The following is a 17,492-nucleotide window of genomic DNA, read 5'->3' as shown; positions in this document are numbered from 1 at the left end:
CCATTTCTAAATACAAATGGCAACAGAGGTGAGATAATCAACAACTAGCCCCAACTAGTCATTTGCAACAGAAATGAATGTTTCTTAGTCAATTATCTCTCTCTCCCTCTCTCTCTTTTTTCTGGCTGTGGCATGGTTTGAATCATCCATCCAGTCTGGGAAAAGCCACAATACACAGTTTGACCTCTTGAAATTTAACCATAAATTGGAAGCCAGGGGAATGATTCTTAAACCCAATGAACCCAGTTCTCCAAGCAAAGGTCATTCAGTAGATCTGGGTTTGACTACATCTGCCAAGACCCTATTTCTAAATAAGGTCATGTTTCCAGGTCCTGGAGGTTAGGACTTGAGCATACTTTTGGGGGCACACAATTCAGCCCACAGTAGGGACCATCCCAGATAAGTTAGACGGGAAGAGGGCAGTGAATGGGTTAATGTGCTGGGTGTTAGGTTTAGCTTTTCCAATTATTAGCCCTGGGATGTTAGGAGAAAAAGTGTTTCCAATGCAGGGGCTGTCATGATCAAATAAGATAATGTACGTAAGGAAGAGCACAGTGCCTGCACGCTAGGCCACTTAGGATGCCACAACCGTGGATGGTGTCTGGAGGAGGCATACGGTTCCCTCACTTGGTGATATTTCCATTTCCCGGTGACACAGAAGCCATGGAGGTAGCAGTCACACAGGCCCCCAGCTACGGGAGAGACGTGGGAGGGGGGCGGAGAGTCTCCACTCTGCTTTGAGGGAGGATGAGGAGCTGAATAATGAAGCAGGCTTTTGTGAGCAGGAGGCAGCAGATTCAAGTGAATTGTCAAGAGTGTCAGCTGCAAAGGGTGCTGGGTGAGTCGCTGAGTCAGACGGGCTACACCGATCCCATAAAAGACGAATACTCCCACCAGGAGAAATCTGTTTGACTTTAGAAAAGTACAGGTTACAGTGATACTCACTAAACACCCCACCTTCCCGCTCCACAGACGGGAGGAATGAGTAATGGGAAATCCATCAAGGTCCCTGAGGGATCTGCCATTATCCCTGGGATTCCACCCCCTCTTCCCAAAAAAGAAGCTGGGCCCTTTTCACCTGATATTTGCCTGGGATGACATATCAGAGTTCCCAGGCAAAAAGGCTCAGTCGTCATCACACAGGGGACCCAGGTAAGAATGGGTCAGGACTGGTGAGTTCCTTGATCCTACATGAGGTTAATGTCCCCTGGTCTTAATCGTAACAATTGATCTACATAGGAAACCACTTATAGTTGCCTGATTGGAAAATGAACTCTCTAGGATGGTTTTCAAGTAATGGTGATGGTCTTACCATTCCTGGCCAAAAGTTTCCACCCCCCTTAATCCCGACCCTGTACAAAGGTTTGCTGGTGACTCTGCACTTAGCCAATATTTGTTTCCTAGGTTTGCTGTTAACAAATGACCGCAAGTTAGTGGCTTAAAACGACAAATTTATTTTCTTACAGTTCTGGAGATCAGAGGTCCAAAATGTGTCTCACTGGTATTAACAGGGCCACAGTCCTCCTGGAGGCTCCAGGGGCGAAATCTGATCCTGTGCCTTGTCCAGCTCCTAGAGGCCTCCTGCATCCCTTGCCTTGTGGCCCCTTCCTCCATCTTCAAAGCTGGCAACAGCATCACTGTACCTCTGTCTCTTCTGCCTCCCCTTCCTCTTTTAAAGACACTTGTAACTACGTGGGACCCACCTGGATAACCCAAGATCATCTTCCCATCTCAAGGTCCTTAATTCAACCACATCTAGAGTCCCCTTTCCATGTCAGATCACACATTCACAGGTTCTGGGAATTAGGATGTGGCATCTTTGGTGGGCCACTGGTCTGTACACCACACTCCATATAAAAGCCATCCCTGTGTCCCACAGCTTCACAGCCCACAATCTTTGGATAGCCCACAGGCCGCACCTCATCTGCCCTGCTGACCTCGCCCACCTGACCCCACACTCCACCCACCCACACTTGGTGAATGTGCCAGGCATTGCCTACCACTGCATCTCCCTCTATCAGAGAAACCAGGGGCCACTCTAGCCCTAACCCACCCTCCCTGGGCTGTCCCAAGACATCCCTAAGACAGCTTCAACATCACACCCTCCAGGCCTGATCCTCCTAATCTGGCCTACATACCTCTTTTTCCTGATCCTCCTAACCTGGCCTAGATATCTCTTCCTGCCCCCACCCCTTACTTACCCCACCCTACGTGTGACACTGTATTATGAATATCTACTTACTCATTTGTCTTCTCCAATAGGGGGTATTAGGAGAACCTCAAAGGCAAGGACCACAGTTCATTCATCTGTGTTTATCTAGCCCAAGGCCTGATTTACAATATGTGCTCAGTAAGGGCTGTGTGTGGGTGGGTAGGTGGATAGATGGACCAACAGACAGAAGGAAAGGAGAAAAGGAGAGTGGGAGGGAGAATGAGTGAGTGCCTGGCATAAAAGTACATGTTCAATAAGTACTTATTGAGTGAAGGGCATGAATTAGGGCCACCATCTATGCTGGGAGAACTCAGCTAAGCAGTGGCCAACCTGAGGAAGAAGCTCAAGACCTGAGCATCATTTGTGCTATGTCAGAGAGGGAGGTCCTGGTGACTAGGTAGCCGTGACCAGGAAGATGCCAGGAACAGGTACACAATCAACTAGAATTAGCCAACAGGCAATGAGCCATTTTAATTTCCCACTGACTCAAAAACACATCTCTCTGCGAAGCGTAGGAGGTGTCAGGACTTCCTCCAGGTCAGAACCAGCTCTGAGCCCACATCCACGTCATGATAACTCAATGCCAGAACACAGCTTCAAGGTACTCACTCAGGACCCCAGGTTCTGTCTACACCCAACTTTTTAAACTTTATTCAGGGCTCATCAGCATGGGCCCGTGGCAGAGGGGGAACCACAGGGTCACGGACATAGGGCTGGCCTTAGAGCTGTCCATAGTGAAGAGGCCAGGCAAGTGCCAATTTTAACCATTTTCCTTTAAAATCTCAGTTTTCTATATGTGAGTGTGAGTGACATTTTTCAAAATGTTATTATGAGAATTTTTCAAACATAAAGCTGAATACTGCTACAAACCCATCAAAATGGCCAAAATTTTTAAGAAGATTAACATGAACAAATATTGGCACGGATGTGAAGCAATCGGAAATCTGCTCCTGGGCATGTAAGCTGGTACAACCACTTTGGAAAAGTGTCTGGCATTATCTACAAAAGTAGAATCAATGCACACCATGTGACTACCAACTCCTTCCTAACTCTAAGCCAGTAGCACTTCATGCACACACTCCCCAAGAGATGTAAGCAGGAGTTATTCATAGAAACCTAGCAGTATTTTTCATAGAAACCAAAGAAGAGATACAATCCGAATGCCCACCATCAGTAGAATGGGTATATTCTTAAGATAAAATATTATCAAGCAAGAAAAATGAATAACCTTTAGTGATATACAAAATATGGATAAATCTCAGAAATGTAATATTGAGCCAAAGAACCCAGACATGAAAGAATACACACTGTGTGATTTCCTTTCTATAAAGCAGAAACTGTCCTACCCGGTTTGGGTCAGAGGATAGAGTATCAGCCTGTGGACCAAAAGGTCCCAGGTTCGATTCTGGTTAAGGGCACGTACCTTCGTTGCAGGCTCCTCCCCAGCCCAGGCCCAGGCCCTGGTCGGGGCTTGTGCAGGAGGCAACCAATCTATGTGTTTCTCTCACATAGATGTTTCTCTCTGTCTTTCCTTCTCTCTTCCATACTCCCTAAAAATCAATGGAAAAATATCCTCGGGTAAGGATTAACAAAAAAAAAAAAAAAAAAAAGTAATAATATAAAGCAGAGACCTAGGAACAATTATAAACATAGGAAGTTAACTTTGGGGGGGAGCAAGAGGTGGTTCATAAAAGGGGCCCGAGGGTGGCTTCTGGGGATGCAAGCGATGTTCTAAGCGACGTTCTAATCGATGGCCGCGTCATAGGCAGATGAGATGTGAGAATTCATGGATTCAGTTGTGTACCTCTGTAAATAAGTGATGCATCAATAAAAAGAAAGAAGAAAAAAGTTGAAATGATCTTACAGTGGGTCCCATACACTCATCACCCAGAATCTACAAAGAACATTTTACTATTCTTGCTTCTTCAGCTATCTATCCGTCCCTCAAGCATTATTATTATTATTATCGATGAGAAATGATATTTTGACATGCTGGCTATGAAGGCAGTTTCTCACACAACTTAGCCTGGCCTTCCCCACCAGGGCTTTTTGCCACGCCCCAGATACCTTGTTCTCTGGCACCTGCTTCCCTGTCCCATTTGGGAAGAAGAGCTGGAGAGTGGTGATTTTCTGAAGTGGGTGAAAACCAAGGAAACGCATTCCTCTTCGGGTTCAGACCTGTCTGGCTGAGTATTGTCTACGCTGCAACGTCACCCTACATGCTGCCTCCTTCAGTGAAACCAGCCCTGAAACTACAAAGCTCACACCCCCGTGTGCTCACTCCTGAGAGCCCAGATGACCTCAAAACATGTCCAAAGCCATCCCCCAAATAGAGAAGATTCCTGGTAATTCAGTGAAATTTCTCTTATCTTTGGGGGGTGGGAGTGGCTGAAAAGCAGCGAAGGCCCAGGACCCCCTGCTATCCCGCTGAAGAAACTGGTTCTCCTCCTTGGGGCTGCCTGGAAGCGATGACGCAACCCTGCGGCCGCAGCTAGTTCCTGCACCGGCCCTCCAGGGGCACGCTGAGGAGACGGGCAGCCTGTCTGCACTTGAGAGGGGGGGAAGATGACATGGCCTTCCTAACCATTTTTGGGCCTTGGAGTCCTAGGCTGTCTGGTGAAGAATCTGGACCCCTTCTTAGAGCATCTATAAAAGCACAAAATAAACTCATGGGCTTGCAAAGGAAACCAATCATATGGAAATATTTTGCAAGATCTAGCTGTAGGTCTGATAATTACCCTAACTTTGGAATAGTGACAAACGTTATGATATTCCAAGATATCTACAACGACAGACACATCTGTGACTTCCACTGGTGACCGAGTCACAAGTACTGCTAATACCACTGCAGTGCTGCCGCCTACAGTCGTCACTGAAGGCAATGCCACATTGCAGGTATAGGTTAGTGACCCTAAAGATGCCATTTATGTTCTCACATCCAAGTTCACAAATGCCCTGAATTCTATCTATGGACCTGACAATGAAACGCCTGGAAGTCTGGACCTTTCATTTTATTCCCTTTATCTTCTTCCTAGTGATAAAATGCTCCCTATACTTTCAGGGTATATACCCAAATAAAAGCAGAAGCTTAAATAGATACATGTATACAAATGTACATAGCAGAACAATTCACAACAGCCAAAAAGTGGAAACAACCTGAATGCCTATCAGCAGTGAATGGATGAATAAAATGTACACACACACACACACACACACACACACATATGGAATATTATTCAGCCATGTAAAGGAAGAAAAGTGTGACACATGCTACAGCATGGATGAACCTTGAGGACATTATGCTAAGTGAAACAAGCCAATCACAAAAAGACAAATACTGTATGATTCAAGGGACCTAGAGTAGTCAAATTTAGAGAGACAGAAAGTAGGATGCTGGGTAGTGGGAAGTAGGGGGAGGGAAAATGGGGAGTTAGTGTTTAATGGGGACAGAAGGGAAAGTTCTGGAAATGATGGTGGAGATGGTTGCACAACCATATGAATGTACTTGACGCACTGAACTGTGCACTTACAGATGGTTAAAATGGTAAACTTTATGTTAATATATTTGACTATGATAAAAATCAGTAAATAAAACCATTCTTTCGAGAACACGGAAGGCACTGTCGCTGGTAAGAAGAGGAATAGACTCCCTTCGGCTGGGGGTAGATTTGCCTGCTGGCCCTAAGGTTGGCTGGGTTGCCACGTACACGGGCCTGAGAGCTACTGTGCCACCACGGGCAGGTCACTTCACCTTTCTGGCCTCATTTCTTGCTCTATAAATGATGGCCATGGTCACAGCTGCAGCGACAGCACACTGGGCAGGGCGATGAGCACGTTGTCTCGCTGAGATTTCCCGATAATCCTGTGAGGTTAAGCAGTATGGTGACTATGCTTTCCCGATGACTCAGTTCACTCACCCAGGCCACCCAGCTGGGACTGGCAGGCGGGCTGACGGAGGAGCAGGGGCAGCTCTGTGTGCATCTGTCTGTTTACTGTCGCTCTCCCACAAGCTGCAGGCTCCAGCATGACAGGCACTGTCTCTGTTTCATTTGCCACGCAATCCCCAGAGCAGGTCGAGTGGAAGGCCCAACAAATACTGCTCAGTGACTGAAAGAGCTAAGTTCTGTCTGATCTCAAACTGGCTTCCCTCAGAAGCAAGCGGTGGTGGTATTGAGAGGGCCTAGTTGTTCAGGTGTCTATGTGATGTTGTGATAACCCCCCAGGTCACAGGTCAGTGATCTCCAAGGAGCCACTGACAGATGGGATGGGCGGGGGCCACAGTTAAAGGGGCAGGAAAATAAATGTACCCCACGGTGGAACGCCCACACACCCACACCGTCACAGGTACACACACAAACACACCTGGTGAAAACACTGATGACTCAGGAACCAGTAGTGGCGAGTTTCTGCCAGCGAGCAGGAGGCTGGCTTTTGGTTCCAGAGGCCCCGACGCTGGGAGAAAGCCGAGAGATGAGGTCAGCCTCACATCCAAGCTCTCGGTGAGGAAGCTGTGCCTGAGCTAACGTTGAAGGTTACCTGGTGTGACCCGGCTCAAGATAACTCGGGGTGCTCAGCTGAGTGACACTGGTGCCCAAAGCTGCTTTTCCAATCCTCCTCCCAAGGGCTCCAACCAGGAGCTGAGGGTGGTCGGAGAAATGGGCACAGCACTCTCCAAACAAAAGCATTGTCACACGTTTCCCTTCAGACAGAGTTCTAGGCCACAGTGCCCTTTGGGGGAGCGGGGGTTGGCAGTGGCCTGAATTAGGCAAACATGGCTAGGATGGGTGACTCGGGAACCTGGATTCACCAGCTGGATTAGTCAGCTGTTTGGCCAGGGACCAGGCAGGCCTGAGGTGCCATGAGGATGCCCTGCCTCTGGAGTCCAACCAAAATGGGGGTGGTGTGGGATAATGAACCCACCTTGCAGCTGAGTGACCACGAGCTCCAGATCCCCATCTATAAGACAGGGTAAAACTGTCCCCCATCTGGGGCCAGCACCCTGATAGAACAAGAGGGCAGAGAGAAAGTAGTCTGCAACAGTGAACAAAAATTAACTAGCTCTGTACGAATCAACAGAAGCGGGTGGGATCCCAAACACAGGAGCACCTTTTCTGCAGAGCAGAAAAGCTAGGTTGTAAGAGCGTTTTAGAAACATACGTATCGTTTATAGTTAAGTGTGTGTGTGTAAGAGTGTTTAAAGTCTAATGGAAAGATCCACACCAAATTTATCTGAAAGGGAACCTGGAAGCAGGTGGTGACCTAGAGGTGACTGCTAAGGTAATTATAACTTCTCCAACAATGTTTTATCCCTTTTACTTACAAAGGCAAAGCAAAGAGGACAAAATATTAATAATAGTGGATACCGAGTGGTAGAAATGTGAGGTTTTGACATGAGTCTTTGTTGCCTTCCATTTGTCTACTGGCTAACGTGAGTATCATCTTGCCATCTGTATGTGGCCAAGCACAAACCTACTGACCAGGTATGTCTCCTAAAGTGTGTATTTATTTAATTTTTATTCTCAAAATTCAAAAAGGAAAAGCCTCTCAGAGTGTGCAGTGTTCACTCAAAGTGCTTTCCTCGCCACGGGAATCTATAGTCTGGCACCCCAGGGCTTTGCTAGAAGCCACTCTTCTGACCTCTGGCTGCTTCCGGTGCAAAAGAAAAGTCTGTTTGGCCCTGGGCCCTGCCACTGACCCACCTGCCCTAGGACAGGCGCTTGAGGAGTTCTGTCTGTCCTGTAGTGGAGGCACCAGCACTAAGAGTCCAGAGGGCTCCCCAGCCCACCTCTTTCAGTCCAGGTATGACTACCTAGAATATGGCTCTGCTGGCAGGGCCCAATCCACCAATCACATGCCAGGAAACCCAGTGACATCACCAACCACCAATCAAAGGGCCAGACCTGAATGAGCAAATCATGTTGCCACACTGGGTTGACAGGATTTCAGCTAGAGGCAAAAACAATTGACATTTCCTCTCTCTTCAACAGCCTCCTCAAGTCTAAATGTACACTTTATAGACGGCACTGCCCAACACTGAAACCAGACAGCAGCCCTATGTCTACTCACACAGAGCGCCTACATTTCAGATTTACTCTTAAATTTTAACAATGTCCCTTGAATCCTGTTACACTTTCCCTCCCTCATTTCTAGATAAAAAAGAAATAACATTCTGTACACTACATTTCACTGTATTTACACTTCCTTTCTACTGAGAAATTTGATCTGTGATTTCAGATGCTTTCTACAGAGAAATTCGATCTGTTAAGATTTTGGATGCCAAAAAGGAAAAGAAACATTGAGGATACTTTTTTCCTTTCCCTGATCTCCGCCAATCCCAAGATGAAGAAAAACATCACATGCTTGAAAACGGTGCCATTTTGAAATCTGGATGCAAGGTATGAAAGAAGTTTTAAAAATCACTTGGTTCCTCTTGTTAGTCCACCACTCCACATCTGCCTGCAAACAGAGGTGGACCTGAGAGAAAAATTCATTCCAGGGAGCCTGCGGGAGGGGCTTTTGGGGGGAGTTCCTGCAGACCCTGCCTGTTGGATTCAGGGTCCACGTAAAGCCCCGCTGAGGTGCTCCTGGAGACACTAGGCCCCTCCCTCTCCCAGAAGCAGAACTGCCTCTGCACAGCCCAGGCTTTCCAAGAAGCAACAGTGGCATTGCGGGGAGGTGGTGACCTCAGGAGTCACCATTTTACAGAGCAGAGCAGCAGTGGGGGCAGTTTGTGTTGTGCTGTTCGGGGGGGGGGGGGGGGGAGGGGGGGCGTGCAGCAAATGCAGAGCCACCAGATAACTAAAACCTCTGCTGTCTTCCTGCTGCTGCCGACCATCACCATAGGAACCACATCCTGCTGCTACCATGGCAACCGCACAGTACCATCCGCTCAGTTAGCAATGATGCAGAGGCCACTCAAGAAGGCTTGTTGCAAGGCCCTAAGGTCCTGCGGTCCACAGTCGCAGGGAATGTAAAGAGACAAAGAGAAGCCTTCCAAAGCAATTAATTTTTTAGTTTAAAAGCCCTCCTCCTGCTCCTCAAGAATTAATTTACCCCAAAATTAAATCCTTTCTAAAGTACATTCCTGTTTCTAGACTGCAAAAATCTTCAGGGCAAAACACATCAGATAAGAGCCCAGTGGGTCCTTCTTTCAACACATGGCTACCACTCAAATGGAGAGGTCAGGAGGTGACCCAAAAGGGCTCCCACAGTAAAACCACAGCTCACTATGGCTGCCCCTACAGAGGCCAGGCACTGGGCGAAGTTTTTCCAGAAGCAGCATCTGATTTCCATCCTCACAAACCTACTTATAAATCTAACTTCCCACTTCCTACCTACATTTTACAGGAGAATGAGGCTCAGAGAGGTGAAGTGACCTGTCCAAGGTCACACAGCACACTGTTTGTCCCTCTGACCCTTGGACACTGAGAAATTCTGGTCAGCAGGCAAAGAGGCAGACCTGGGGTTCAAACTTGGCCAGCTGGACTCCAGCTGGGCTCTTGGCCACCAACTACGCTGCTTCTCAACTACATGAAACACAAACATTAGACCCTGGCCACCTAGCACAGCCTCCTAAGGCCCCCCACCCCTCACGGCTGTGCTTGTCACCCCACGACTCTGTTGGAAATAATCCTGCTTGGCCACACAGGAGCATCTGCCTCAGCACCATGCCGCGCGTCCCTGCAGCTCTCACCACACATCCGGCAAATGACAGCCTTGGTTAATGGCCCCCTTCAGTGCAGACAGGACCTTCCAGGGAGGCACGATTTCAATGCTCCCTCTTCACACTGAGGCAGTGATTTCAGAACTCACTTCCTGTTCACCACAGTCCAGGACGACTGAGCCCTCAACACCGAGGGCTCGCGGGGAAGAAGATGCATCTAGTAGCCCCAGCAGCTCATGAAGACATCTTCAGGGTGTACAGATTTGGTGGAGCCACATGAAATTGCCGTTTTGTAGGATAAAAGTGGTCAAATGCTGGTACTCTCACATGGTTCATCCTGCCCAAGGTCACAGAGAGAGGAAGTAGAAGACAAGAACTGGAGCCAGGTCTGCTGGAGAAGGGGGTTCAAAGTCAAAGTCCTCCCCTCCACCATGCAGTGCTCTTTCCCTGCCACCCTGGGCACTCGGAACCCCGGCCAGGGTGTGACTACGGGGGAAACAGACCAGAGAAGCCACTTCCTGTACTGCATGAGCTTCGAGTTAGGGGGCCAGGGACTAGGACTCTCTCTGGGGTACAGGCTCTGCTGTCCAGTAAAAGCAGGCCTGGTATAGTGGTGAGATTAGTAATCACAGGGGTTTTGTTTTATATTTTTAAATCAATACCAACAGACACAGAACACAGGATACAGGTAGACAGTTAATCAGTTTGAGCCCAGCTGGCGAGTGTGTAAGGGAAGATGCTGACACCTCCTGCACAGGGCTGTTTGAGAAAACAACACAATTATGTGAGCTGAGGGCCCAGCACCATGCCTGGTACATGGGCAGCCTCAGCATACATTACTTCCCTCGTCCATGCCTGGTCTGGACCTTTCGCCAAGCTGGGGGTGCAGCCCAGTCTCTGGTCCCTCCAGGGACTTCAGTAGAAAGCCTCTCCCAGGCCTGTCCCCTCCTTCTTCCCCAGACAGGTCTGGGTTTCCTGTAGTCCAGCCAATATGAGATGGCCATTGTTTTTATTCGCAATCCTAACACCTCTCTCCACTTCCCAACTCCATGGTATCAACAAACCCAGAGGACAGTCAGTGGGCCAGGTGAGCTGACCCCTTAGCAGATGGCAGGTCATGCTTTCAAAATCGTGACAGATTTTCTGTGCTCAGCTATCTTTCGACCAAAGGGAGAGCCAAATAGGAAATGGAGCAATGAGATAATCCATAGGCTTTAGCCATGAGGGTTTCAAAGGTGATTCAGGAAATAGCATCTCATTGGCTCAAGCCCTCCAAAGAACTGAGAATCCTCAAATAGCTGCATTACCCACTCTCTCCTGTACTGTGCGCATACGCGCGCACGCGCACACACACACAATTAACCAGGGTGGGTAGGGGTGGGGATCACTCAAAGGGATGCCTTTTATTTACTTTGCCTGCAAAGAAATTCCATAAATCCACTGGTATCCATTTTCTTCGAAAATCTAAGAACTATATAAGGTTCCCATTGTTGTGGCAGGAGGTCAACGTTGAAAATAGATGTTTTAAGCACTGCCAACTTTGTGCCATGGCTGTATCTTCCAAGCCTCCAGAGAATAGCTAACTCCAAAAGTGGCGCTCCCAAAGGACGGGATCGTTTCCGACACATTCCCAAGAGAGCTGCCACTGCTCTGAGTTTCTTCTGGAGAAAACGTCCCAGCTTCCCTGGTGTTCTGAGGAGAGATTCCTAGGACACACTGGCTTAAATATGGGGGTTTTCTTTCCCTTGATAGACAATTATTTATTTAGCAATTGCACAGATAATACATAAATGAAGCATTGTCACAAAAACTGGAACAGAAAGACGAAGCTCAAAAAGCATCAGAGTCCCTGCACCTGGATTCAATCTCACTCACTTTCCAGGGGAATCCCTTTTCCGGTTTGGGATGTTTCCTTGGAGTCATTCTCCTAGGCCTTTATGTACACGTAAGAAAAAAAATTGTTTTATAATTTTGCATAAAAATGTGTCTCAAATAACATCTTGAACATCTTTCCACAGCAACAGATTTTCTATTTACCTCATTCTTTTCCACTGCTGTATTATATTCCACACAATAAGTGTACTAAAATGTATTGACCTAGTCCAGTGGTCGGCAAACTGCGGCTCGCGAGCTGCCGTTTGCCGCTCTGTTGACTAATGAGTTTGCCGACCACTGCTGTAAGGCATTACCCTTACCCAGAAGTTTTGACTTCAGGTTAAAGACATTAGTACATTATTAACATGTTTTTTAAGTGTTTTTCCCTAAGGCAGTGGTCGGCAAACTCATTAGTCAACAGAGCGGCAAACCGCGGCTCACGAGCCGCATGTGGCTCGCGAGCCACAGTTTGCCGACCACTGACCTAGTCCATTGATGAACTTGGACGCCATCTCTAGCTTTTACTCTGCTTCCTTATACGTCTTTGGGCATGTCTCTAGGAACATGAGAGAGAATTTCTTTAGTTGCTTTGATATCTATTGTCAGGCCCCTGGACTCAGTGGTTACATAGCCAGACCCAGTCCCAGGCCCCATGGAGACATGAGCTCAAAGTGAGCTCAGCCATGAGACACCCAGGCTAGGGGAGGTGGCTGGCTTCCTCTAGTGGGAACATGTGAGCTGAGTCCTAAGACAGAGCTGGCCGAGATAGTACAGTTGTTAGAGTGTCCAGGGTGGGGTACTGGGAAGAGATTCCAAACCTAGCGAAAGCACGTGCCTGCAAAAGAAAAACTAACTTATAGCCTTGACCTGAAGTCAAGTGATGGGACTGGAAATTATGCAGAAGTTGGGACTGCAACAATTTGGGTCTAACAAAGACACTGAAGCACCTGGAGTGTATGCACTGAGGGGCTCTAATGCAGGGCAATGGGTGCACAGGGATGGTAGAGCTGAGAAGCCAAATGAGGCGACCCAGAGTCCAGCGCCAGCAGGAAACTGCTACCACCCTAGACCAGAGGGCTAGAGGGCGGGGTGGAGGTCCTGAAGCCCAGGGGCTAGAGATAGCACCCAGGCCCTGGGGGAAGGCAGTTGCTGTCAGAGAGACCTCCGGAGTCAGGGATGGGGAGAAAACCTCCAGCCTCCTCCCAGCTCCTCCCACTGGCTGAACCCAGCAACACGGGCACCTGGTACACCCAGCCTGCAGGGGTCACCCCCCATCCTTCCCTACCGAGCAGAGCAGAAGGGCCCAGGGGCAAGCAGGCCCAGCTGTGGGAGCAAACCTCCAGTACCTGGAATAGCGCCTGGTGTAGGAAACACGTTTGCTAAAAGAATAAATAAAGCCAGGAATGGCTTAAGAGCCCTCCCAGGCCTACAATTGATTTCCTAAGAGCTATGGAGGCTGCTCTCAGACTGACGAAATGCACCTCTCATATCCCTGACCCTGGCCGTGCACTGCCAAGCACTCAATAGTAAATCAATACTGTGTTCTCTGAAACAGCAGCCAAGTGGTGCCTGCCTGCCTGCCGGCCCTCAAAGCCAGGACCAGGCATGTTCCACCCCTCATGTCCCCGCACATGATGGCACCACCCAACCCAGGCTGATTTCCACATTTTAAGCAGGAGGGACCCCAAAGGTTTAAGGATAAAAACCAGTAGGCCAAGGGCTCTGTTCAGCTGTGAGTCACTTTGAGGCCTCCAAGCACAGGTGAGGGGATTTAGCCTCACCTGCCCAGTCAATCCTGAAATCCTGGTCAGGTTCTTTGGCACGTCCTGGCACAGAATGAAGGCTGGTGGCCAGTACGTTTCTCTCTACTAGACTCCAGCTTCGGTCCAGCTGGGAGAAGGCACAGAGAAAATGCTGAGGACTCTGGGGCTGCCCAGCTCTGCCAGGAACCGGCCATGGGTAGCCTCCAGATCTGAGAATAGAAAGGCTATGACCCTCCAGGGTTGTTGGGAAATTTAGTAAGATAGGGCCTGGTCCTCACATGATGATGTTCTGGTGACTGTTCACTGAATTTCTGTCACTGGAGCAAAGGGCCCATTCTGAGCCCGTGGCAGCCACATATTCACATTAATGTTACCTAGAGTGACAATGCCTAGCACTGCCCCAGCACCTACAGTGTCAGGCATTATCCTAAGGATTTCACATCTATTAAGTCACGTAACCTTCATATTTCCTGGGAAGCAGGAAATATTATTATGCCCATTTTACAGATGCAGAGTAAAGCACAGAGAAATTTGGAAACTAACCCTTGGATGCAGTTAGTTTATAAGTAATGGAGCCAAAACTCACTCCCGGGCACTCAGGCTTCAGAGCCCACACCATGATCACTACGCTAGTGCTCTCCATTGTGGCGTGCTCACCATGTGCCAGGAAGTATGCTAAGGGCTCTAGGTGGGCTTTCCCATGCTATCCCCACTCTGTGAATGAAGATATGGAGGCTGAGTACGGTCAAGCCACTTGTCCAAGGTCACAGACCAACAAGTGGCTACCTGGGTTAGAACATAGTTGGTCTCACTCCAGAATCATACTTCTGACCGCCAGGGTCAGCCTTGTTTTAAAGTCGAGTTGAGTTGCCCCTTCCTCTCTCCTTGTGCCATTTTTGGAAACTTCTCTCACCCTGATCCTCTGGGGGAGGTCACATGCCCCCCAAATAGGAAGCTTTCTTGGTCACTCTCCTCCTCTCCACCTGCCCCACCCCCAACTGCAGGGGCTGGAACACCTGGCCTCCTCGAAACAGATCCAGACACAAATCCACCCCTCAAATAGACCAGGAGTGTCACCGGATTCTAGCCTCTTATAGAGTAAATACATGAAGTCATTCTCCATAAACAAACACATTATTTTGGGGATGAGGATTCTCTGGATATCAACAAAGCTGAGAGCGGTTTTTTTGTTTTGTTTTTTTAAAACTAGCAGCAGCAACCAGAACAGATGCCCCATGGTCCCTTTTGGGGCCAAATCATAAAGCCATTCTTGAGCCCATGATTGTGCTTGGCCATGGGGACAAGAATGGGTTCAGGGGAGCAAAGCAAACATTGTTGGAGCAAAGACAACAGGGCAAAGGCTGCAAGTAAGTGGAGGGAGAACCAAGCCGGAGGTTCCAACAGTTGGAATTTTAAAAATTCAGACCCGGAAGGAATAGAGCTAATGAGTCAGGGGCCAGCTCAAGCTACGTCTACTATAGAGCAGCTCGGCCTGGAAAGCGGGTGGCTCCTCTCTGGGAAGTGTCCAGATCCCACGCTTGCCTCCCTGCCTGTGCCCCACAGGTCTGCACCCAGCCAGGCAGAAGGACGGGCAGCTCCCTTGGCAGCACCCTCAGCATGACCCTGGAGGTTTAATTCCCGTTCCACACACACTCAGCCCTGGAAAGGTGTCCTGTCGCTGCAGAGAATCAAAGGCCAGCTCTATTTGCAAGCTGGCGTCCCCAGAGAATCCCGGGGTGGAGAGGAACCCAATCGAGCCAGGTGGTGTGACAGATCAGCTTTCCATCCCTTCATTCACCCGACAGCCATTTCCGGAACACCTACTATGCGTGGGGCCCGAGCCAGCAGTGCTGGACTGCAGCCTCTGGCTGGGACCTTGGCAATGAGTCCAGAGAGAAAGGTGGCACCTATGAATAGCCCATTGGCAGGAAGCCCCCACGTCCTGGGTCTGGTGAGCATGATGAATGCAGGCAGGCCCCACTCTAAGAAGACTCCATCTAGAAGGGGAGTCTTCCGACAGCTACAAAGAGGAAAGGACTTAGAGACTCACAAAGGTTTTAAGTGAGGAAACAAAATCAGAGTAAAAGGCTACCACTGGCCAAAGGCAGGACAATCTGAACATCAAAAGAAGAGTAAGTGCCTGGGATTCACACTCATCAAATACAACTTTAAATCCATGAATTCATACTGAGTGAAAATTTTAAAAATAAACCTCTGGAAGATCCTACAAAATCAGCTCATTTCTCTAAAACTTGGGAAAAAGGGGAAAAAATGAAGCTTTTCCCCTTGTATATACTGAGCATCAGAATAATCAAGTAGCTGATAAAGTGAAGCCCTTTTTACAATAATCCCATCTAAGAAATGGAGACGGAAAGGTAAACTTAAAATGTCTTCACTTTGCATCCCTGATGAAAACATGGACCTGAGCAATGATCGCTGATGCCTAAGACAGCAGAAAAGCTGATGGATGGGTCAGGTCAGGTGGCCAGCACCTGAACCTGCTCACAAGTCACACCCAGGGACTGGACCCCAGGTAAAAGGGGCCCCTAGAGTAAGGCAACAGGAAGTGTCCAGGGCCACCTAGAAAGTATATATTTAACTCAATATATTCAACATATTATCATTCCAGCATGCAATCGATATAAGACACATTATTAGTAAGATATTTTACATTCTTTTTTTTTTTTTTTTCATTCTAAGTCTTCAAAATCCAGTATGTATTTTACACTCACAGCACATTTCACTTCGGACCAGTCACATTTCAAGTGCTCAGCGGCAGGAGCACAGGCACGGAGGAACATGCTCAATGCCACCACAAGGAAGCCGTCAGCAGAACTGGGAGTAAGGAAAATTCCATAGGACAGATGACCTGATTCAAAAAGAGATTTAAAAACCCTTCAGGACATAATTAAGCAAACACAATGCACAGACCATGTTTGGATTCTTATTTGAACAAATCAACAGAAGTTATTTAGAAAATAATTGGAGGAATATGAGAATGGCATTGCATTTATATTTCTTTTTTAGAGAAACCTACTTCAGTAATGTCTAATAAAATGACAGGCTGCCAGGGATCTGCTTCCAGATAATTCAGTGGCTGGGGGGTTCATTTTACTCTTCTCTGTTGTCAGTACATGTATTCAGATTTCCCCAGATAAAGATTTGGCTTCATTTTCTTTCTTTTTTTCTAAGAAAAAAAAGCCATCCAAAGTTTTACACTGGTCTGACCCAGAGGCAGCGAATGGTGGTAGAGAAGTGTCATTTTGAGGAGAGCCGGCTCTGAAACCACACGTCCAGGATTTAAATCCTGGCCTTGTCTCTGGCTAGTTGTGTGACTGCCTATGTCCCTTTGATTGTTAAACCTCTCTGCTAAGTGCAGCTAATCATAATAGTGTGTCCTTACAAGACTGCTATAAAAATTTAAAAAAATAATACAAGCTAAGTGCTTAACCATGGGTCCATCATGTTAAGTGGTAATATCGCTATCATTACTGGTTTCATCATCATCTTTAGAAAGAACATCGGAGACAAGGTGTCCTTCATGGACACGTTTCCAAGCTCAGCTCTGGTGTCCTGGTCCAGGGAAATGGAGACCCTGATACCTGGACTGTGTAGCTCTCAGGCAGCAAAGTCTGCTAATACCAATAGTACCTTGAGAGCCATAAATCACAGAGGAAGGAGCAGGCACGTGGTGGAAGGACCCTGATGACCATCAGAGACTCCATGACAGGGCCCTCACAGTAGGGCTTTGCCAAATGCTCCATCAGGGATACAAGAAAAGCATCCTCATCTGAAAGTATAATAAAATTTGACTGAAAAACGAGGTTCCATTTGCCAGTCAGATCCGACCAGTCACAATTCCTCTGGGGCTTCTAGGCGGAGAAGGATGCCTGGCATTCCAGACAAAGGCCCTCATCCCAGAGAAGACCCATCAAGTCATGCTCCCAATGGTTCCTGCCCACCTGGTTAGGGGAGACTG

General features: G+C 48.0%; 2 protein-coding genes across 2 annotated transcripts in view; one reads left to right on the top strand and one right to left on the bottom strand.

Annotated features, from left to right (window-relative positions):
- The window catches only part of CMIP (c-Maf inducing protein), a 237,598-nt gene that overhangs the window by 161,758 nt on the left and 58,348 nt on the right, over window positions 1–17,492 (bottom strand). The gene's annotated exons all lie outside the window — the stretch shown is intronic.
- Window positions 3,554–17,492, top strand: part of SNRPA (small nuclear ribonucleoprotein polypeptide A) — a 752,186-nt gene continuing 738,247 nt past the window's right edge. Inside the window, exon 1 of the mRNA XM_080645760.1 lies at window positions 3,554–3,822. The gene's annotated coding sequence lies outside the window, so the exon portion shown is untranslated. The remainder of the gene's footprint in view (window positions 3,823–17,492) is intronic.

This window comes from Plecotus auritus (genome assembly GCF_963455305.1).
Source record: "Plecotus auritus genome assembly, chromosome: 10".
Classification (NCBI taxonomy): Eukaryota; Metazoa; Chordata; class Mammalia; order Chiroptera; family Vespertilionidae; genus Plecotus; species Plecotus auritus.
This window is presented reverse-complemented; position numbering and strand designations above follow the sequence as displayed.